Below are 9,532 nucleotides of genomic sequence, written 5' to 3'. Positions count from 1 at the left end.
ACGCCTCACCTGCACAGGTACCTACCTAGTGTCGGTCGCACATTCAACATAGCGTTCGGACTCATGTGCCTTCCAGAACCAGGGGTCTTCGAGCCTGCTGCGTACGATTAGCCAGCCTTGCGGCGGCAAAAGGATTCTAAGCCCCCCCATGCTACGGTTCCCTGCGGTCCGAACCCGGTGCCGCATTAGGTTAGGGAACTGGGCGATAATAGCTCCTCCGCATCCCAAAGCGCGCTGCCCTCCTAGGCGCGCAACACTAAGTAATCCAAGCCAACCCACATTACTGACTAACGGTGGATAATCAAATTTCTTAGACGTACTAAAGACAACTCCATGAATGAGCAAAATGAAGGTTGCATTAATGAGAAAGATCTCTGGGGAAACCGCTAAAAAAAGATTGAACATGTGGGAGGATCCGAACGAATTCTGCTTTCATTTCCCACGTATGGAGCACTGAGTTACTTACGTTACGGTCTGAAGAAGAAGGTAGGCTGCACGCGGCTAGGAAGGCTACGTCCCATGCGTCAGTTTGTGGATCGCGGTCTCACACACTAATCGCACTATGTGGAAGAGTGGGGACTAAGGAAATTGTCTCTAAGGAAAGTTCTCTTCCAAATGAGCTATTTAGAAAAAAAAATCAATCTTAAAAGATTTTATTTTCTTTTGTATCTTTCGATACGGGATACTGTGAGAAGGGTTCCTTTGAATCTCTTTTAAATAAAGATCCAAAGTTTTTTCCTTCAGTGGAACTCCTCCCTTTTTATAAAAGAGACATTCCCTTATCTCATACCGATTCGTGTAAATGCGATCTCTACTATACTCATCGTGGAGCAGCTCTTCCTCTATGCTTTTTTCTATGATATGCTGTTTGTCCACCAAATCATGATAAGCTGTTGTACTGATTTGATCACTATTCTCCAAGAGGTGCCGATTGAGGCGACCCTCAAGTTCGTCGTAACGCTGCCCGTCTTCTATAACCGGTTTGATCACCTCAAGACCTACAGGAGGGGCGCTTCGGTGCGCTACAGGATGGTCCCGCAGGTAATCCTCTTCTGCCACGTGAGGCTGGTGAGAAGGTCCGGGAAGCATCCAATGCGCCAGAGAGGGGCTTGCTTCCGTAGTGACGAGTGCTCGAAAAGCACAGCCAATCACGAAGGCCAGAGCGGAGGAGCAGCCCATCTTGCTAAAAAGCAAAGAGAGGGCCTTCACCCCTATGAAGCCCGCTACTTTTGAAAGTACATCAATAAAAAACGAGATTCCCCCTATCGAAAGACAGAGAAGATAGAAAAGCATCAGAAGAGCGATGAATAAGAGAAACGGAATGAACGCCCTAGCACTGCGAAATCAATTCATTCTCACTGAAGATCCAACCCGTATCATTTGCACTTTCATCGATTTTATCATTAGTATAATCTATCTATTTTATCATTAGTATAATCTATCTATTTTATCATTAGTCTATAGTTTGCAGCTTATCAAGCTTTCAATCCGTTCTTAGACCTACCGGTGACCAGCTTCGCGAGACCTTTTCGATCTACACATGACTAAGCTCTATTGGGCGGTGGCTTATCGAAGCACTACTTGATAAGATCAGTAATAAAAAGAAAGACCTGCCCTTTCGGTGAAGTTGCTTTCTTCTCTTATGATATTTCTAGTTGGATTCAAAGAGCGCTCCTAAATGCCTTACACAATTCAAGAGTTAAGAAAGGCTCTTATTCATTCTTTTTATAATATAGGAAGAAGGAGATCTGACTTCTTAGAAGGAAATGAGCTACCTAGACCTTTGTTTTTTATGTACAGGTCTCGTGAAGAGAGAAGATAGGAAGAGGAGTACGCGAAAGGAGACTGTGAAGTAGCTAGGTGATAAGAAGACTAGCTCGGGCTTGAAAGCTTGAACGTATAGGCTGTTGGATCACAATAGGTGGAGTCTCTAAAAGCCTTATAGAAGCATGAGACTGAAGAAGTCAGGCATCAGTTGGTGTGAATGACTCCGGCCGAAAGGTTAGCGAATCCGACTTCATTCTTTTTGAGGGAAAGAACCGACCCCAACCAAGGGGGCTGTGCCTCCCTAAGCTGTCTTGATCCCTTAAGGGTTTCGGAATGGAAGGGCAGTTAATGGAAGAGTAACTGCTTCACCGGGAATACTAAATGGCTGTGAAGAAGCTGTCATAGCCTATTGATCTCTTAGTGGATAAGGGAATGCAACTCAATAGAAAGACTTGTTCTCTCAGGAACACCTGTAACATCCTCCCCCGATAGACTTCAGTCCACTCTTGAGGAATAGGATGATCAGATAGGTAAATCCCCGCTAACTTACAAATCTAACTACCTGAAAGGGCCTTAAATGTGAGCCAGTAGACCTGGGTGGCTTGTCTGAAAAACTCAACGACTTCCAGGCCTCCAAGATCTGCTGAAGGAGACGGGATGACAATAGAATGACTGATTTACGGCTTTACGATCTCAGAGCAGCGTAAGGCAATTATAGCTCTTTTTTCGCCTTCTCAATCTCATCTCAAGTCAGGGCTCAGTTGCACTAAGATAGAAAGATTTGTCTTTTTTTCCTCTCTTTATCCAGTCGGGCTTGTCTCAAGACTAAATCGAATCTAACTAACGTTCTTCATCAAGCTGTCAGTTTCCTTCCTCGCCTACAGGATATGATGCAGATGTAATGGGACTCAAGCTGTAAAACACACTAAGTCTTCTATGTCCGATAGATTGGTCACGAAGTCAAGATGAATATAGCTTCTTACGGATTCATTTATAAGCATAAAGGTTATCTGAATTGAAAAGAAAAAAGAATAGACTAGCTTCACCCATGTCCTTCATCTCAAAGTTGGATGATTAGTGGCATTTATCAATTCCTTGTCATTTCCAGCCTTCGTCAAGATAGAAAGTTCGTCAAGATAGAAAGAAAGGATCCCTCCTTACTACCATCCATTTCTCTAAGACTAAGATCGATAGACGAATGCGCCCCGTGATGAAGAGAAACTTCTTAGTCCCAGAGTCTTGTAACTCGCTTTGTCTTGAAACTCAGCGCTGAAAGCCCAGTCAGCTAAGGAAGCTCAGTCAGTTGATAGATGTAACACTAAGCCAATCTGGAAAGTTGAGTAGAATCAAGAAACTGGCATACCTTGAATCTAGCCTACAATCCGATCTTTCTTCTCTTAGTAAATTGATAGTCGTCACTGAGCTATGCTTCTTTGTTGAGATCGCTTGCCAAAAAGCTATAGTCAACTTCACTTTCACTTGCCTGACTTCTTTCGCTTCCCTCAAGGCTAGCAGAGGGGGCTAACCTTCGAGTAAGCTATATATAAGAATAAGAAAGATGGATTATCTATGCTAAAGGGAAAAGGGCATTCCTCTTTACTCTCAACAGCTTCTCAAAGAGCTTCTGAGACTAGTGAAAGAATTGAATTGCCTTGAACCCCCTCCTTCTTGCAAACAATTTATTCTTCCCAATTCAACTCATTACGTATTCGTTTCACTATGTTCAACTCATTCGGTCAATGAATGATTTTAAGTTCACAAATTGGCTTGGGGTTCAAGATTTCAGATATATAGGGCCTGCTTTGCCCCTTGATCAATCGAATTACCTTCAGATGGCCGATTTCTGCCGCCGTACAGTAAGTACCTTGTGGCATTATCACAGTGGATGATGCTTGGGAGGTATGTGTATGTATTTTAGAGATTGGAAGCTTGGTTCTGTGTCTGCATTTCGTTGATAATAACAGAGAGGCTTACAATTGGTGTTGTTCAACCTTGACAGGTACATGGGGCTGCAGATTATTAGAGAAAGAACAAGGCATTTCAATTCTCATATTTGACTCAGCTTTCAGATTGCTGGCTTGGGAGGATGTCTGTACGCCTAAAGGGAGGATTAGGCATTCGTCAAATGAATCAAGTGAATGAGGCCCTGCTCGACGCTTGGAGAGACTCTGTATCGACTGAATCGTATTGGGCGAAAATATGCTCATCAAAGTACAGGCATAACAACCAGGGCAGATCTTGTATTAATCTACTATAACTATAGGATAGAAGGATAGAGTCCAAGGAACCTAAAAAACTCGAAGAAGAGCGACAAGTTCTCGAACAAACAGCGGGAGAAGCAGACTGAGCCTGTTACATTGATAAAAGGCAGTCCTATGATCACCATCTTCAAAAAGAAAAAGGACACATACTACGACCAGTAAGCTCAGCACGAGTATCGACCTACTGAGGCAATGACCATGCACCTAAAGCCACTTTACATAAAAGTGCATATTGAAGGAGTCTTGGTCGATGGAGGGTATAGATTTCAAAGTGCCAATTTTTTCTTTCTCGGTGTGAATCATAGCTAGAAATTACATTCTTTCTCATTCACTCGGTTGGCTAAGAAGCGATCGGACTCTTAGATCAGAACTCAAGTCAAGACAGTTAACCACCATCCATTCCGAAGAGAGCCTTAGGACATCCGCTTAAACCAACTCTGCTGGTCTGAAGCCTATTAGTCAGTCGGTCTTCAACTCCCGGTAATATTCTACCTAGTGAGAAATGCCAATTGCGAGCTCTAGCAGATGTTCCCGATCTTGAATTTATTTCATTTAACTCCCTTCTTTTCTGGTAAGGAAAGACCTAAACCCGTGCCGTCTCAGCTTACTATTTACTTTAGGTTTTTTGTTTGCAAATCGCCTGAACTTTTAGAGTTTCAAGCAGGAACTTTCCGAAAGGAATCTTGGAAAATCGGCCTAAGAAAAGAAGACGAGGTGAAGGAAAGCAGAATGATTTGAGTGTTCCGGGGAGATCGAATATTAACTAGCTAACTCGATGGAACGTCGAAGCTAGCCAGCTTTGAAGTAATAGGAATTAGGTAAAAAGCAAGGACCGATTGGACAGCGAAAGCTAAGCGACAAAGAGCAGGAAGAGGTTTAGGAATAAGTAAGAAAGCAGCAAATCCTTACTCGAAGAGAGGGAGAGATAGTTTATGATCGAAGACCACGAACTTTAGGAATGGGGTCAGTGCAAAGCAGAAGATGAATTCATTGGTGGAATGTCAAGGTCAAATCGTGAAAGCAAAGTGAGTCTTAAGTCTACGCAACTAATGGTAGCTCCACCATTTCATGCACTTCTCTTCGGCTCATTAAGAGCGGGATCCGGGGTAAGAAAGTAAGATTGAACTACTGAATAAGAGAAGCATTGTGATTTCCTTGAAAAAAGGACTTTAGCGTCTCATTGCGGAAGCAGAAGTTCAATCATTCCTCATTCACTTCTAGGGCTTGGGTTAGAGAGGGGGGAATAGATTAAATAAATAAAGTCGAAGTGCAGTTCCTATTTCTCAGCTCAGATTAGAGCACCAGGCAAAGGAGTAGGAGCAGCCGCTGGAGAACCACCATAGCCATCCATGGAAGTAAGAATAGCAGCAGAAGTAGTAGTAGGAACATGGGCACTGGAAAAAGATTCAATCGATCCAGCTCTGATAACAAAGCAGTAGGCAAGCCTTAGGACCATCCATACCTCTAAGCCCGAGACTTTTTCCCGGAGCGCATCACAGAATGCTTTGTGAATAGCCTCTCTGTTTCATACCGATACCTGTCAGATTCCATAGCTAATGAATCTCTTTCTTTTTCAACTCTTTCCCGTCACGCAAGAAGATTTTCTTGCACAAACCTAGTAGTTATTTGTCCTGCCGATCTTGGGTGAACTGATGACACTGATGCTCCAAGACCAAGAGTTTTCACAGCCAAAGCTATTGAAGCTGCTCCCTCCCCTTCACTTGAATTCTAGCTTTCTGCTCTTCAAGAGTAAGATTGGTTCTTAGAGCTAGGAGTTGCCTTTCACAGTGAGATAGCCGACTTACTATGATTTGATGGCATTCTATCTAATAAAGACAAAGAAAGTAGGAAGTAATGAAAGAATGGATTGAAGCCGATCTTAATCTTAATAAAGATGGACCACTGGCCGCCCGAGGCCTAATCTCTTTCACTGAAGCTTAGCCCTTTTTTGAGGCGTAAAAAGTTTCAATTGAGAGTATACTCCGAGGATGAAAGGAGAACTTATATCGAATGAGAGATAAAGGACGGATGAAACGAAAAGGAAAGAACGGAAAAAGAAGAGCTGCAAGACCAGATACCAGAGAATCAACCAAAACTGGGAAATCAACAGAAGAAGCAGAAGAAAGAAGTCGACCAAAGGGGTGCTGATCAGTCCATAAAAGTCCCTAACGTGAGTGCTCTAGAATTTGCTAAAAGATTTATGGCCTATTCTATAAGGTTACACTTTACTTTAGTCCTGTGTCCCTTCGGGTTCTCCGTACTCTCTCTTCTCTTCTGGAGTTTCCACTTTCCTGTTTTCGGAACTGCGAGTCAATTTGCTGTGTTCGTACAGGTTACGCGGTGGATCTTCTCTTATAAGGTCTACTCACGTCAAGGTCTTCCGGCATCTAAACGTTGGAAGCGCCATTATCTCTTAATGTTTTCGCTGACTGGCTTTACCATTGAAGTTTTGGTTAGCATTTCCAGATTTGGGAGTGTTGACTGCAGAGCAGTATGGAATGGTAAGGGCGTTTATCATGGAGCGTGTACGTCCACTTCAATGAAGTTGAAATTGATCGGATTCGTACTTTCTATGGTGACGATGCAGATTGCGTGTTTTAAAGATTTTTGAAAGAAAGATGGATGGAGCGATATCTGCATTGGTATGCTACTGCATGGTTGGACTACTAGAGCAACGGCACTACTGCAAGCTTAAGAATAGAGTCGTGTGAGTGCATGGTTGGTCCTGAACCAGAGATGAGGTAAGGATAGCATGATTAACTAGTTGCGGGTCACTGCTACTTGGCTAGAGACCACTGAACATCATTTGGATGTGCCAAGGGAATATGGGCTTAGGCCTCTTTGATGGTTGTCATTCTCATGGCTATTTGGATGGACTCATATCCTTTGCATTCTTTCATGTGAGGAGCCAACTCCACAACTTTGACGGGCTTTTTTTGAATAGATCTTGACTTGGGCTTGCTTTGATGATGGGTAGGCTTGTCGTGCTTTCGCCCTTCTGTGGGCATTTTACATGGATGAATTCATACCATACAAAGATACACTTTAAACTATAAGATTGACTATGGAAGAATATTAAACATCTATTGAATAGCTATAAAAAATACGGTGTTTTAGCAACTTTGAAGTTAGGAATCCTCCTTATGGAAAGGATTTCATATTACAACGAAAAACACGGGCTTTTAGCAACTCGGATTGACTTCAATCATCCCCTAGCGCCACTAGCTCTTCTTCGGTCGAGCCTACTTCCTTACGACCTCTGCAGCAGCTTGTGCGGGATAGTTCACCAACATTACCTATTTAACCAATCTTCTAGCGAGAGTTAGGAACTCTTATGAACGAAGAATGCTTCGAGATGCTTTCTTGCGACTGAACGCAAATAAACGTCTATTCTGAATGGTAAGTAGGCGTCACTCTTCCTTTAAGTCTTTCCAGAAGCTATTCTTCCCATCAACTTCGATTGAAGTAGTTTACCGCGGTTAAAGTCCTCTCGAGCTCAACGACCATAAACACTTTCTTGAGTAAGATTTCTTGCTTTAACTCGTCCATCTCCTAACGCCACTTACAGGCATGCTTCTGAGCCTAACGCGTATAGCGCCAGGAAGCATCATCGATTTAGATCGCCAAAGTCGACCTACGGGAACCTGAGCTAGCCACGCTGCTATGTAATACTTTCTAGGAATACTTTCTGTCAACGCCAGCTCTTCAGTGGTCAAGAGTCTCTTTTAGCTTGCTGTTCAGTGGAGCGCTAGCCCGCTCTTCAGTGGTCGCTGTCGCTTGATTCTCCTATTCAACAATAACACTTGGAATAGGAAAGCTCCCGAAGTCTCAATCGAAAACTGGCGCCGTGAAGTGACTATAGCAGCGATCGATGGCTTGTCATTCGCGCGTTGAGCACGACTAGTTGAACTTGAAAGAGATTCTTGCTCCCGGAACTCCTTCGAAGCGTAGAGGGGCGGAATACGAGAGAGAGTAGCTCGACTGAAAGGCGCGACTTGCCAGGCTTGAACTGGCTGCAAATCTTTCGATTTACTTTTCCGTAGGAGTCGCTTTGGTCACGCAGTTCGGTTCGGGTTCTTTATCCCCTATCCTACATCTGCGAGTCATTAGACTAGATTCTTTTTTTATCCACGACACTACTTTTGATTTATAGTAAATGATTCCCTCGGCGAACCCTCTGGAGGGGGGCGGAATTCTCAATTCCAAAATCTTGAATGGTTCCCCAGAGCCTCTGATAGTTGCGGACTGTGAACCGCTCCCCAGAAAAGATTTGTTGCCGTATCTCGAGCCAATTCCGCACCAAATTAGCCCGGTGGTACCCTTGGGCTAATAGGTACTTCTCTATTTCCCTCTCGACCAAGATTTGATAGTCTATAATTTGCGTCATAACCTGCGGACTAAGCGGCCGGATATTTAGTTGATTCCGCAGATCCAAGCGGGTCCGGAGAGCTCTTCGGCGGACCTCGTCTGCCCATAAGGGTTCCGGGTCGATAGCCGCCGGAATCTGCTGCGGTTCCGCTATAACCGGACCCACTTGCCCATTTTGTTGCCAAGCATAGGGGGCAGGGGGTTCCGCAAAGAACCCGGAGGTATCGATGGGGGGAGTCTCTGGATTCCCAGAACAAAATGCCAATGACGGCAGGGGAAGGAAGATTCCCAACAGAAAGATAAATAGGAAATCAGGGGTTTCCCACCTTGGTTTTAACCAACCTTTTTTTTGTAACATATTATGACCAGGTACAGCATCACATTTTACACCTGAGGAAGGTACAGCCCAACTATGAAGTACATCAGCAGATGTTACAATAATACGTAGATGACTTTTGGCTGGTACAACCACTCGATTGTCCACTTCTAATAAACGTAATTGACCCAATTCTAGATCATCTTCTGGAATCGTATAACTGTCAAAAGTGAGTGACTGTTCATCGGAAATAATAAAGAGATACAGAGTATTACTATAAATAAACAACCAATAGATAGAATTAAATAGGCAGAAAGAAGCAATGAAAAAAAAATTCAAGGACCATGCAGCTCCCGCCAAAGCAAGAAAAGCAGCAATGATAGCAGTTAAAGTTCTGATGAACTCCCTAAACATGAGTTGGTTTTTCTGTCCTTATTCATTATTTCATTTACGCCGAAATATTGCGCTAGGTTACTTTCGATCTCACATTCCCCCCGTACTACTTCTCAACCTTCTGTGAACATTTCTTCCTTTAAGCGTAAAACTTCAGATTTTAAGGCCTTTCCACTGCATAAAAAAAACTTGAATGAGATCTACGAAATGATCGACTCAAATAGATGGTTATCATAAGCTATTTCTTTTCCTCCTCTTCCAGTTCTATTAATAAAAAGGCCATCATGGACCAAGATCCAAAGGGATCAATCTTTTACACCGATGTATCGTACTCTCTCGACCAGGTCATCATAAGAAATGCAATGCAAAATCTTTCCGAAGTGTTATAAAGAGGGAAGGCGCGCTACAACTAACATAACAGCCTCTT

The sequence above is a fragment of the mitochondrial genome of Helianthus annuus (genome assembly GCF_002127325.2).
Source record: "Helianthus annuus mitochondrion, complete genome".
NCBI classification, from domain to species: domain Eukaryota; kingdom Viridiplantae; phylum Streptophyta; class Magnoliopsida; order Asterales; family Asteraceae; genus Helianthus; species Helianthus annuus.
The sequence above is the reverse complement of the archived record's forward strand: the minus strand, read 5'-3'. Positions refer to the sequence as shown.